Source organism: Temnothorax americanus, unplaced genomic scaffold (genome assembly GCF_048541705.1).
Source record: "Temnothorax americanus isolate GAGA-0224 unplaced genomic scaffold, ASM4854170v1 Scaffold6, whole genome shotgun sequence".
Classification (NCBI taxonomy): domain Eukaryota; kingdom Metazoa; phylum Arthropoda; class Insecta; order Hymenoptera; family Formicidae; genus Temnothorax; species Temnothorax americanus.
Window position 1 is genome coordinate 2,352,526 of NW_027509751.1, and position 14,650 is coordinate 2,367,175.

The window sequence follows — 14,650 nt, forward strand, 5'->3', positions numbered from 1 at the left end:
AAATATTTGAAGTAATTGATAAAGTTGTTTTGACGAACGGAAACTTGCTCGCGGAACGATTTTCTTTCGGAAAGCAAGTACGAGAATTAAGCAGTTTTCTCTCTAAAAGGCATGTTTTCTTGCCAGACACGTTTTGAAACAACTGTTTGTTCAGCAAAATATGATATACTTCTCATGCATTTTGAAGAATATTTAGGGGTTAAAGGAAACACACACGAATAACATAAAATTATTTATAATTTCTATCTTTTAAAATATTTTTATTTACTTGTTTATTCGGTTTTACTATCTTTAAAAGTTTTCAACTTTTAACAAGAGATAAAAATAGTCAAATAAGAATACTGTAATAAAATATGCATTTTTTTAATAGGTTGAGAATGTGTGACAGTATTTTTTCAATGTTCAAGAATAGCTCTGTAAGTATAGCTCGCGGACGATTGAAAGTGATTTGATTGTTCAAATTAGTTATTCTAAATATAGAACAAAATACAGAAATATTGCACATCATTCAGTTATTTTGTAATACTAATAATTGTTTTTTAAAATGTAACTTTCCAAAATTACTTAATGACGAATTTTGTGCATGCAGGAATTATATAACATGTACTTTCAACATATGCAATGTACACACTTAGAACAAATTTAGTTAAAAATAATAAAAAAGTTTGGAAATGGGGTTAAATGTTTTCTTTTCATAATTACAAAAAATATACGTAGAGTTTTTATAACACTTATACTAGCACAGTTTTTCTAACGATTACATAGCTATTTTATTCTATTTGATACTCTGGGACTTCAATTTCCTGATAAATAAAACAAAGTTATTAGAAATTTTCAAATTTTGCGTGCAAATTACAAATAATAATCTATAATAAAATTTTATTACTTGTTTTTTTTTCAAGTAAAAGTGTTTTTAAGTAAAAGAATTATTTTTATTTCGGTTTTTAAGATAAACAGATAAAGACTTTTTAAATTGTTTTAAGCTTATTTTTAATTTGTATTTCACCTCATTGTCAAACGTATTTTTCATGTATAACAACGCGCTCTGCGCGATTCTTGTTAATTAAAAATGAAAGGAAGTTTTCAAGTAGTTTCGCGAGTATTTTATTATCATTTATTTGTAACAATTATTTAATTTACTTAATTTATGCTATTTAATTCATCTTTTTGATTTAATTTTACAAAGAGCGTCAAAGTGAGATACGAAGCATCAAGAGAAAATGAAATGAATATTTTAATATCTCATGCATACTCCATGCATATTACATTAAATCATTACAGTACATAGTAAGTACATATTAAATGTGAAAAATAATGTACGCACTTTGTACAATCTAATCATCTCTGTTCAATCTAATAATCTATTAAATTTTTTTTAATTAAAAAATTGACGTCCGTAATATAATAAGACAATGTTGCCTGACAAATAGATAGTTAATGTAACCTAATTTAAAAAAATTAGTAAGCGAGTAGATACCTAAGCAAACGAGAATGTGAAAACGCTGTTTCAAATTTATCCTTCCAAAATCTATCTAAGATAAAATGACTTTGATGCATTCTTCACAGTATCTCTTTTCTGTTCTTTTTTCATGTCGTTGTCGCGTATTCTTTAGAACCCTTAGACAAGCATTAATGGCATTTCATGGTCGTGCTATGAGGTAAATGATTCCAGAGAAAAATGCTGAAAGATCAGTTGAGGATACTACACGCAAAAAGGAGTGATAAATTAATGCTGACATAGTTTCGAAATTTATGTTCCGATATAATAATCTCAAAACATGTAATCGCTATATACATATATATATTCTATAGTTTTTGAAGCTGTGTGTATATAATAGCTTCAGAAATCAGAAGCTGGAGACTATATTAAGTCTGGACACAATACGTGGATACAACAAGTAGATACAATAATAGAATATTCAAAACCGAAGAAAATCGATAGAAACGTGAGATCAATATATTGATTATACATGAGAAATACCATTACAGGAATCTCTTCACAAATTCTGTAGATCATTGAGTTCAGAGATGATACGCGTAAAGGACGCGTAAAATTACAATATAAATGTCGAACATATATATTATTCGGAAAGAGAAAATGTATAAAAATGGTTAAATTAAAGATTATAAAAAATCTTATCGCACACTCGCCATTATTCATATATTTTATACTCTTGTTGCAGTTTATAATTTCACATCTCTTGTTTCATATTTCCAGAAAAATTTTACGTTAAACGCGACACTCAACTGTTTTTTTTTACAAGCGCCTGAGATATAAATTTCTAGCCTTATACGAATGGTTTGACGTACGTGCTCGAAAAAGGATATTAATCGCTCGCAGAGGCGAAGGTTAATATATGGGATGCAAGTAATCTCTCGAGGAACATAATGTTTCGCGAAAATAGCACAACCTAAGAAACTTCCGATGTTCCTCGATCAAAGATATATAAATGCGGATAACCGCTATCGTGCATCGTCGCCATATTTACCCCTTATCCTGTTACCAGCATCCAACTGCCTATAATTTTCTCTTACGCTTCTCTCTGTTACTTGCTAACATTAAGCTAGCATCTTTTCGCAGACAGACATTCAAAATTAAAAGACACTAATTGACAAATTGTAAAAATAAAAAGATAAAAGTAATCCGGTCACGGTCATTTTATCTTAACGAAAACCGCCTTCGACAATTAACACAATTTCGAGAAGTTTCAGCAAAAGATCTGAAAAAAATATTGATCCGTGTTTGTTCACGACGACAACGTGGCAAAGCATTTCTCACCTATAACGCTGCATATTGACAAATTACATTCGAGAGTCGCTTTCATTGTTGAAATTGGGATTAACTTTGTTTTGACATGATATATTATTTAGATTAATAATATTTTTACTAATTAATCTCCCATATTTATTGAAGCCACATATTTCCTATAATAAAGTATGAAATATTTGATAAGCAAAGAATAATGTGTATATAATTAAAAAATCAAATAACCAATTATCATCGCAATAAAATTAATTCTTATATTTCAACGTTATTTGTAATATTTTGTAATCTAATACCACGAATATTATTGACCATCATTATTGTTTTTTATCGTTGTTTTTTATCGTCTGACTTTTCTAGAGTTGCAAAGTCTCTTGAGACTTTATCTTATCTAATAACCATTTAGAAAATGTTCTCAGCAGTGCTACTTGACGTTTCTAACTGAAAATCGATGCTTCCAAAGGAACCTTGAAAGCGTCTATTTTTCAGTAGGTCGCTCATACATCAGTTCCGTATGAAATTTTCTCATCTCTTAGGAGAAACATTATATATGTCAAGCGTGCAATTCAATACCAATTGTTAGAAATGTTAGCAATCTGTTACCCTGCACATAATGTAATGTAAATTATAAATTAATCTGCAAAAATTCTTAAAATTTTATATGATAAACAATCTCTACATCTCATAATCGATATATGTATTATAATTTGTACTATTTTAACTATAACACAACTGTTTCTATATGCATAAATTTTATATGCATAAATTTTATATGCATAAATTTTTATCTTGCTATATTAATATATTTATTTTTTTGAAGTTATACAGTAGTTTTCACATTCATTTAATTTGTAACAACACAGCATAATGAGAATCATCTTCATTGATATCGACAGTGTGCACTGCTGAAGTAAACATCTAGAGCTTTTACCCCTTTATTCTACCCTACATCGCCAAATTGTCGCCGAATATTTGATCCAATTAGCATATTCATATGTTCATTGACCTTACAATTTTAATCTAGGGATACAATTAAAATTTAATTGTAATCAATTTTTAGAAGGGGGAAACTTCCAAATAGACATTTATTGGACAAATAATTTGTTTATATATACCATACCGAATTGCAAATGTTCAAAAAAGTGTTCTGCTAATGAACAAGTTGCTATTCAAAGAGTAAAAGCCGCGGAAATGTACTTTCAGCCACCGACGTGAGTTTAATATAACTTTTGAATTATTTACGAAACTTTGGCATATTCGTACATCGTTCACCAATTTCGCCTCTCAGTTTCGCCTCTCATGGCTTTTATTATGTGCACCCGAGCTTTCATTAGCCAAAGCACCGTCACATAAGTTACGGTCTATCAATAAGTTACATGCCAACTACTTGCAAACTACGAATCAATTTTAACTCTGAGAATAGCAACGTAATTCGTCCAGAACTTACCTTAAGCTTCTTATGGATACATGAAGCTTTTCTATTTTTCTCTTTTTTGTACTTTAGTTGAACTTTCTTTTAACTACAACTACGTAAACCAAGTCAAACCGATAAATCACGTCTCATTGAATCTGCTAAAATAAAATAAGACATTTTATGGGTAATCGTACCGTACCTCGCACTATTATACATTAGATATTTTTTCATGCAGTTGATTAAATGCAGATTAATATTTAAATATATCAATTATTTATAAGATTAAATGGCATAATTCTACAATATAAAAGCTTTCTGCGGAATGTTTATAACCGTGAAGGGTTTATTTTTCAGATCGTCTGAACATGCAAACTGTTACTTATTTAATCCGCAAAAGATTTACGAGATTATTGTCGGATAAATAAGTGATTTAGTGATGTAGTAACTACTAAAATTTATATCGCTGCTGTAGATATGTAAAGCTGCATCGCTAAATTATCTTTCATGCTTACAGAAATTTAAGATAGATTCTTTTTAATTAAAGAAATCGCCAAAAATATAATAAAAAGTAAATTATAATAGTCCGCTTATTACAAGAATACTATATCTACTGATAATGATAAATATTTAATTCAGTGCAATGTCTCTCATATTGTATTCATTTTAAAATATATAAATTTATTTCCCACCTCCGGGTAAACAGAAATATTTTCACTCGTTTATATCACATCAAAGACAGCGATGCAATCTTTGTATCTTTTATCGCTGTGTGTCATCGACAGTTTAAAGATCACAGAGAATTTAAAGTCGCTCTATATTGTTGTCGCTTCCGGCTTTTGTTAGACGTAATATTTTTAAAAGCTTTTCTTCTTTGTGTTCTCTGAAACTATTGTTCGCTGAAAAATGAAGTATTAGTTAATTATATTCGATTAATTAAAAATCTGTCTTGTAATCGAAACATTAGCAATGTGTCTACTGTCTATATTGATTTTATTTTAACAATATACTTAATATTATTTTACAAACTCTGTGGTTGAGTTCAAACTGATGGAATTTTTTTGTTTAATATTTTCAGTCTAATGTTTTAAATATTGAATTACATATGAGATGACTGATTTGACTTAGACTGTGTTCCGATATTCATTGTCAGTACTGAAAATCTATAATAGTTTACGTGACGTACAATACAGATTTTCAGTATACTGACAATATCTGAACGCAGTCTTATTAATCATGTTTGTTATGTACGGCAAGTCATCCGAGATAATGAGGTCATGATCAATAAAGTTTATTTTTCTTTTTGTCCGGTTAGGCAAAAATAATATTGAAAGACTTGGGTCTGAAGATGAGTATTCTGTTGTTATTCGTTAAATAGCTTGTTTAGCAAAACTTATATCAAGAAAAAGACTTTACCAAGGCTGCGTTCAGAAACTTTACTCGGGTGCACACCGCGTCGTTCTATCTTTGTTATTTACTCAAAATTGAACAGAGATAGAACGACGCTGGTGTGCACCCGAGTAAAGTTTCCGAACACAGCCCACACTTTTAAAGGTTAGGGGATAAAATTTAAACCAATACCATGAGTTAGATTTATTTTGTTATTTTTAACTACCATGTGCGTCAAAATTTATTAGTTTGAAACAAAATAAGATTATTTTAACTCCATTGGTTTAGTTAAATTAACATTATTTTAGTATTGTTTTAGTTAAATTACTAACATATTGAGTAGGAGTAGTGACGACGTATAGCAATGATTAAAAATGACTCAAATTGAGTATAATTTGACACTACGAATTTAAGTGTAGCTATAATGCGTGCCAATGTAGATGAGGAATAGATTTTTCACAAATATATATGATTAAGAAGAAAGAATGTATCTGTTATTAGGAGATAAGAGAAAAACACAAAGATTTATTATTAAATTAAAGCAATGTGACGCAATTATCATAAAAGAATTGTAAAACGTTGAAAGAAATTGTTAAAAATTACCAAAGAACAGTATGTACCGTTTTGCATCACAGAAAGAAAATATGAAATGTATATGTAAATGTAAGATACAAATTTAAATACTAATAAATATACGTTCGTTTATTTGTCTCTTAATTTGCATTTTCAACATTTTCACATTTATTATACGCTCATTTAATAATTATATAATTATCATTCTCTTAATTGGATTGGAATCTCTAACATATTTCTAATTCTCTGCATTATTTATTTACAATATAGTATATGTATAAACATATCTTTGTATTTGTAATGCAAATTGCACCGGACCGGCAGCGATATCACCTCAGTCTAATTCAAGAGCAACCTGTTTATATGTTTACTGTAAACAATGAGTTAAACATATGCATCGGTGAACCCCACATCGCTTTGTCAAAGGTTTGCAGGACACTGTGATTTAATGCTATTGTTCTAATTTGTGCACAACAATGGTAACTCAATACATATCAAGCCACTTTCTTGCTAGAATTACGGTTTATGTCTATCAAGACAGAATCGACGAGGAACCAATTCCAAACTGAGCTCAGTGGTTAACCGGCTGAACGTCATTGATACGAGCGTATCGTCTTTCAATGGCACGAAAACCGTAAAAATATTCGAGCTCAATAGATAATTAAATTTTATTGGATAAAATGTATAAGAGGCGCAACAAAGCATCGAGTATATAGATATTCAATTCTCTGCCGAGAAATCCACACATCGGTAATTATTATAATATTTGAAAGAAAAAGATACGAATTTAAAGAAGAATCTTTCAGTAACTTCACAAACAGTATTCTCCTTTTTTTCTGGAAAGATAAATTGAGAATGGTATTTCCAGTGAATACACATCCCAGTTTTTTTATATATATGAATTCTGTGACCAATTTGATATAAATTTTTGCTTAATATAAACTCGGAGTCGATCCCCGATGTCTTTAATCTGTACTTTTACTTTATATTTTCATTTCCTTTGTAAAGTATTGTAATAGAAAATATAGACGCGATGTGTGTGTGTGTGTGTGTGTTTTCAAATTTTTTAATTCAGTTTGCTGCGATATGAAGTGCAATTGACTCAAAGGTGACATTGCGTCCCCAATGGTTTCGATCGAAGTGTATCGTGCCGATGGCAATTCTGTTAAGGCCTATCTACATAAGACGCAGAACGCGAGTCGCAAGCACACACACAGTCTACATGTCAACCTAACCTCTTTGTTAGATTGACATGTAGACTGTGCGTGTGTCTTGCGACTTGCGTTCTGCGTCTTATGTAGATAGGCCTTTAAAGCGCACTGATCAACATGGTAACGAGATGCTATTTCATATTGTTTGTCAATGCTGCATTGTCGCTTTTAATAACAGTAACATATATGAAGCTCATCTAGTATTCGCAATCAAACAATACGCGAGCCAATTGCAATATGTCGTCATGTGTCAAACTTTTTGATGAAAAAGAAATAAAATACATATATACATCTTATATATTATAGATAGAGGTTTTGTTCTCTCTTTAGATTTGTATATATAAAATGTTCTATATAGTATATCAAAAATGTTACTCACGATGCAAAAACCCCACGTGTGCGCAAAGATTACATTGAGAAAGAAATTTAGAAAATATTAACAAAAGATGACAAATAGAATTTCTAAAAGTTGTGATAGAAATGAAAGAACAGCTTTCACACGTTGTGTTATATTGATTGTGCGCACAGAGATTGCGTAGGGACATATAAGGCCGCTCAGTTAAGAGAAATGTAATAGAGAACTGCTTACAGAGCAACGGTATAAGAGACCATTTTCAACGATATAACTTCTCTTTCTATTGTAGTGTAGTAGGCTACACACCCTAGAGAACGCAATACAATATGGTATAATTTCTTACGAATTATATTTTTAGCACATATTTGTAAACACAAAATGTTGTAAATATGGTATAAATTACTTTTGTATGTATTTTATTATATTATTGAAGATAGCAAATATAAAAATATTATAATAGACTTTCTTTACATTTAATTAAATCATTTTCCCTCTTCTTGATTATGCCATGCGCTTCTGATAAAGAATAAAAATTTGATATGCAATGATATGTGGTCTTTAAATTGCTTTTTCCATTATCCATTAGTCACTTGGCAACTGGAGAATCTCTCAAATTATTCAATTTGCATACTATTCGCGCTTTAGTGAAGGAGCTTTGTATACATTTTGCAAGAGTTGCTAAACATATGCACAACGAAAAAATTTCCATTATCAAATTACAGCGTAGTTTATGTACTCATGCAAGTAGTGGTTGCATTTTAATCGTATTTTAAAATATAATTTTACATACGCAGACATTCGTTGCGTTATAAATGCAATGCGTTTAAAAAAAATGCAAATCGCATCTATATAAAAGAAATAGCTAATTGCGTTCTCCATAATGTTTTAAAGCAAGATATGCAAACATCAGGCAATATTATTAGCATCACTTCAAACAACAATTTAAAATTTACCGTGTCATGTTTTTAAAATTTCTCTAACAGTTAAAATTTGTTACTTTGTACGACATATTTGTAACAGGAAGAAAAACTGTGCAACAAAACGATATACAACATATTACGTAATGCGTAAAAATATGTGAGATACTATAATAAAGATATAATAAGAAAAACTCTATTATTTCAATAAGAAAACTGAACTCTACTTTAGTAAGAAACATTCTCAAACGAAGATTGAATCTGCAACGAGAGCTACAAATCAAAAGTTAGTGCCTTCGTAGCATGATATATATAATGAAAATAAAGTACATAGGATGTATACATGTGTATAAATAAATATATGCTCACTAACATAAGTTCATTTTCTATTATCAGAAACCATCTTATATGTTAGAGAACTCCGTTCTATTCTGAAGGAATTGCGTACAATTATTTCTAGGCTTTACAATCGAAATTATAAAGAAAACTAATGATGCGCGAGCAGAAATCCAACGGTATTTTCATAATACAAAGTCGGATCAAACTCTTAACTGCGAACAATAAAAAACCGCGTAACCTCGATTCCGAGAATATACGCGCGCGCATATAAATACGCAAAACGTTTTACTTTCTTAAAATACATTTATATCATGCAATTAATTAATTACCCATTAAATAGTTTTATTATTGCCCGATTAAACATTCTTTTCCTAATATCCTTTTACTTACACACACATTTGTTTAAATAATTTAAATATTATATTATAATATAATTTGTATAAATATTTTAGCTATTTTCATTAAACAATATTAAAATTTTAAAGCAAAGTGAAACCATTTTATGTAAAAAAAATTTAATCTGCAAATAAAATTAAATTTTAAGTGTATTAAGAGATATTTCTCTTGTATTTTTTATGTAATTCAAATAACATTATTAAATTGCAGATAATTAGGATCGCTGGCTACATAATTCTCTCTCTCTCAAGTCCTATTACTCGTGTCCGAGCGTGGTGACTTCTCTTCATATACATGTGTTGCGCACGTGGATTATATACATTGTATATAGAACCTACAGTTTAACGCCGATTTCAAACGGCAATTTTTTTAGAGAAGTTCTCGTGGCAAGACATACTCTCGGTGGTTTGCCATTGCCTTCCGAGAGGAGAACGAGCGAATAAAATTTTCTAGCTCTATAATACCGGGAATCGAACCCTGGACCTTTGGCTCAATAGACCAGTGCGCTGTCTACTAGGCCACGCTCGTCTCTGTTATAATTAGGATGTATTAATTATTATTAAAGATCATATTTATCTAAAATGATAATATTTCATTGTAATGACCGCCGGTCGATAGCTTTACCTTTAAGTATCGTTAGAAATTTGAGAGAAGATTAGATACATTCTCTAGGATGCAACAGAACACTCTGTCATTAATAACATAATAACGTATTCTCTGTTAAGATAGCGAGCAGACTTTAATATGCTTCTATCGCATTTAATGTGTACTACCTACCAAAGTCTCAGAATATGAATTTGCTTTACACGTCACGTTCCTATGTAAACTAAATTCTTTTAGTATGAAGTCACTCGAGCAGTGTCCTAAGTCACTTATCATAATGCCATTCTCTTTTGTTTTACAACTTTCTCTGTTTTGCTACTATATATATATATTAGAGACCGCCGTAGAAATAGTATATATATATATATATATATATATATATATATACTATTTCTTTTTCAAATTCACTTTATAACACAAGACTACCAAATAAATGTGTAACAATATTAAATATTTACGGTCTCCTTGAGGACCAGTGACCCCTTACAGTAGAAAAATGCAGCAACAAAAATTCAACAAAGTGTTGAGAATGTCTTCGCAATTAACGCGCTTAATCCGCTGGCTGAAACTCGCGAGATTAATTCGTAGTCATAAATGCAAGCAAAAAATAATCATATTTTTAAATGTTAAAAATATTTATTATATATCATATTATTTACTGTTAAAAAATAACACATTTTATTTATATAATTAATGTCATTTGTTATAAAAAAATATAACTAATTTAATAAATAATTAATTATTAATTTATACTAAATCTTTTAAGATTTATACTAAATCTGTAAAAAATTGAATGTTTCTTCATAATTCATGTTATCTTTTCTTAATTAATAGATATTTTGAGGATTTTTTAATAATAAAGAGCATTAAAACCTTTGTTGTAAATTGCGTTTCAAAATGCTGAGACGTGCAAGAACGTGTTGCGGAATCTATAAAGAAAGTGGTAGAACAGAGTAATAGAACAGTCGAAACTCTAGCGTAACAACGATCAAAAGAAAATTGCATGTATCAAACAGTGATAGCAACTATTCATTTAACTATGTTATCTTGGGTCTATCGAAACTTTCTGTTTGACAGGCCCCATATACCTAGTGATCGTTGCAACTGACTTTTGAAAGCATCACTAAAGTTGCTTATAGTTACTGATATCGTACCTGTGGGTATTTATAGCAAATATTTATACCTTTCCCTATTCTACATATACTAGCGCAGGAAAATATAGAGATAAATTAATATACTTATCTTTATTAGTCTTTAATTAATTAATTAATTAAAGTTTTAATTTGAATACGATTTTATCATATTTCTGCATAATTTGATAAGTAATTAATCAGTAAATTTAGTCAATAAATAATTATTTGATATAATAAATGACTAATTTTAAGTTACTAAATTTTTAAAAAACTAATGTTTTGTTTCTAAAAGTAATTAAGAAATTCAATATTTGAGGCAATATTTGTTGTACTGTTTTGAATGAGGAATTTCTCAAAAGCTGCGATTATATATGAAGATGTTCAATATTGGAAAATTGGAAAAATCATGTGCGCGAGAAAATGAAAGAGAATATTGATTTAAATTATTTGAACAATTTATTTTCAAAATTTCTTATTTTAATTCCTTTTATATATATTATTATCTGATAGAAAAAGACAAAGACTTTATTTGCATCGTTAAAACTTAAAACGACAATAAATTTGCTGCTGCATTAATTGTTTCATCCAGACGAGCATACTAGGCTATCAGCACAAATTGAATTATAAAGAATAATAATAATGATACGTATTTTGAACAAATTCAAAACCATTATTTGTAGTCTTTTTTTTCATTGCGCATATACGCAGATATTCTTAAACGAACACTTATTTCAAAAATCTCACGCGGGTATATAAAATCAGAGATAGAAACGATATCAAAACGATGTTAAAAAATATAAAAATGCAGATATTAAAAAACGTGCGGACACGCAACATAACTACGTGTGCTTTTAATATCCGCAAATGTAGCAGATTTTGATATAATCCTATCGCACACTTTGTTCTATCTTCGGTCTACCAACATAATGAAAATGATACATAAACTCGAAATGTTAATCGATACTTAATTTAGCTATTCATAATTAAGTAAAGTTTATTTGTCTGTTAAAATCGTAGCAATTAAGAAATATTTTACTAGCAATTAAAAACTGGAAGCTAGAAATTGACACTGTATAGGTACATCATCAAATGCATTATATTAAATTGTAACGGATATTTGAAAATTTAATTTCAAATAATGACATTTTCTTATTAATTATATTTTATTATAACTTACTTAAAAGAGTAAATTAAAACAATTATACGTAACAAAGTAACAGCCCTATATATTAAAATGTATAATATTGTTTCTTACGAATACAATAGAAAACTCAAATTCTTATAAGATATATTTCCACAAAAAGTATCATGATATTATAGATCGTACTTGTAAAAATACATACATGCATACACAAATAGAAAATTAGAAGTTAGAAAAATTTGTTAAGAATTTATAAAAATCATATAATCTGACGTAAGAAAAAAAAATTATCGATTTGAGCGCACTGTTCACTCTATCGTTGATATTAAGCTTTTTTGCATTTGATACAGAGATGATTAAAATTTAAGTAAAATCAAAATTTCGTTTAAGGAGCGGTTATCTTGTTTATATACAATTAAGAAATTAGATTAACAAACTTAAAATTATATAGGAATTATCACTATCAGAATATAAATTATACATACTATAAATTATACACAAAATAGAGAACGTAATCAATGTGTTAAATTTTAATAAAATATTAGTTTATAATGTTTAGTAATATATACCTGAGCAATCGAGAGATTCTTTCCAAGAAGAAGTTCCGCACTGATACTTTAATTTCGATTTTGGAGATCGGAAATTTTGTATCTATCTAAAAAGAAAGTATCTCTTTAGTAAATGTTAATCAAACACACGATAAAAGTTTCACACCACAGAGGAAAGTATAATGTGAATTTGTAAAGTATAGCAACGGGGGTATCAATTCGGGATATCAGATCGGGTGCGCAGCGTAAACTGAAGGGAATCTGGAGTTCACGGAGGATCCACGTCCATTCGACGCAGTCGCAAAATACGGTGCAACCAAGCTTCCATCTCTCTTCATCTCGTCATAATCTACATATTTTCCGCTTTACCAGTCTTCAGGGCGTAGAAAATTCTGCTTTCTGGGAAAAGCAATTAACAGAAAGAATCTGACGTATGCAATATAATTACTAAACTGCATCTGTCATTAGCTAGTTGATTTGTGTAATTTTGGTTAAACTATTATATGTATCAGAATAAAACGATAAATCGAATTTACATAAGTAGCAAGCTTTACTAAAAGCTCCTTTTTAATAGAATTGAGAAATCTTTCTCTGACTTAAGTCCACTTAAGTCTGAAGAAAATTAACTTTTTCTAAAATATTTTTATTAAAATAACAAAAAATTATTTTAGTTTCATTAATTTTAAATACAGACATTGTAGACATTTAAGTTTTGTATAATTTACAATGATATTGTATACAATTTTATGAATTTTATAAGACTTAACAATTTTTATAATTAATTATAACATATTTTACTTCTACTCGTATAAAAGAGAGAAATAAAAATTATAACTTATATTTTATTGTGTAGAAATATTATACTATATTAAAAGTATTAATCTAGAGAGTGCATGTTTGAAAAAGGATATCACATAAGAATTATAATTTAATTTTGAAATGTCAATCTGCAATTGCAATCTGATTAATAGTTTTAGATAAAATTTGCAGATCCATTTTTGTAGTTTCTTACTGAACAATGGGATATATTATTTTTTATGTACATCGATTATTTTGATTATCGTATATAGAGTGCACATTATAAACGTAGTTATAAAGTATTTTATTAATCAAAGTATTTTTATCCAGAACTGTTGTAAGTTTTTACGTAGATAGTTTAAATATTGCGTTTTTCGGACGGACTCAGGATTAAGTTGCTAAAAAATAATTTTTTTAATTATCAATTAATATAATTGGAATCTTGTTTCAGATGAGAATAAGTTTCACCCCCGATAATGACATTTTTTCGTTGATCCCACTTGTTGAATAATCCGTATCGTCGATGACAAATTATTCATATTAAACTCTGCAATCGTAAAGTTTTCCCTTGACTCGACGGACATTGGCGAAGATATTCTAGAAACGCGATCAGCTGTCGCTAAACTACTGCTCTCGGCCGTTTGGCGTTTCATTTGCAAATCCACTTGGAATTCAATTAGACTTCCCATGGTAAGTGAAACAGCTAACGAATCAGTCGTACTTACATCGAGTCCTCATATGCACTTGTACTTCCCCAGTATCGTCGCCAATTTTTTTTTCTTTCAGTCTCAATCTTCAAGTGTAGAATATCAAAGCACATAGTCTTCTTCGCTGCTTTATTTTGCAATCGTGTACATCGGTGTTCCATACTTGTTTTTTATCCTGGTTTTTCGAATGTCCTGGTTTTCATATTTAGTTCGAGATTTCCTTGATTGCTCGTGATTGATTATTTACACGTTGAACCATTGGAAATGGACAAGAATAGAAGCGAGAGAATATGAAAACAAACCATGCGTAGGTACGTTTCTTTTTTTGCGAATTAGTCTTTTTCTATTGACTATATTTATTTTTC

General features: G+C 29.3%; 2 protein-coding genes across 21 annotated transcripts in view; one reads left to right on the plus strand and one right to left on the minus strand.

Annotated features, from left to right (window-relative positions):
- The window catches only part of LOC143905115 (neuropeptide CCHamide-2 receptor), an 86,467-nt gene that overhangs the window by 18,001 nt on the left and 53,816 nt on the right, over nt 1-14,650 (minus strand). For 3 of the 12 annotated variants that reach the window (XM_077420282.1, XM_077420283.1, XM_077420278.1), the window contains exon 3: nt 12,802-12,887. The exons of 8 other annotated variants lie outside the window; for them this stretch is intronic. The gene's annotated coding sequence lies outside the window, so the exon portion shown is untranslated. Of the gene's footprint in view, nt 1-12,801; nt 13,173-14,650 lie in introns of those variants that run through there. One more of the 12 variants, XM_077420284.1, reaches the window with a different exon arrangement.
- Nucleotides 1-14,650, plus strand: part of LOC143905117 (neuropeptide CCHamide-1 receptor-like) — a 60,803-nt gene that overhangs the window by 3,457 nt on the left and 42,696 nt on the right. For 2 of the 9 annotated variants that reach the window (XM_077420290.1, XM_077420292.1), the window contains exons 3-4: nt 14,030-14,268; nt 14,365-14,596. The exons of 6 other annotated variants lie outside the window; for them this stretch is intronic. The gene's annotated coding sequence lies outside the window, so the exon portion shown is untranslated. The remainder of the gene's footprint in view (nt 1-14,029; nt 14,269-14,364; nt 14,597-14,650) is intronic. One more of the 9 variants, XM_077420291.1, reaches the window with a different exon arrangement.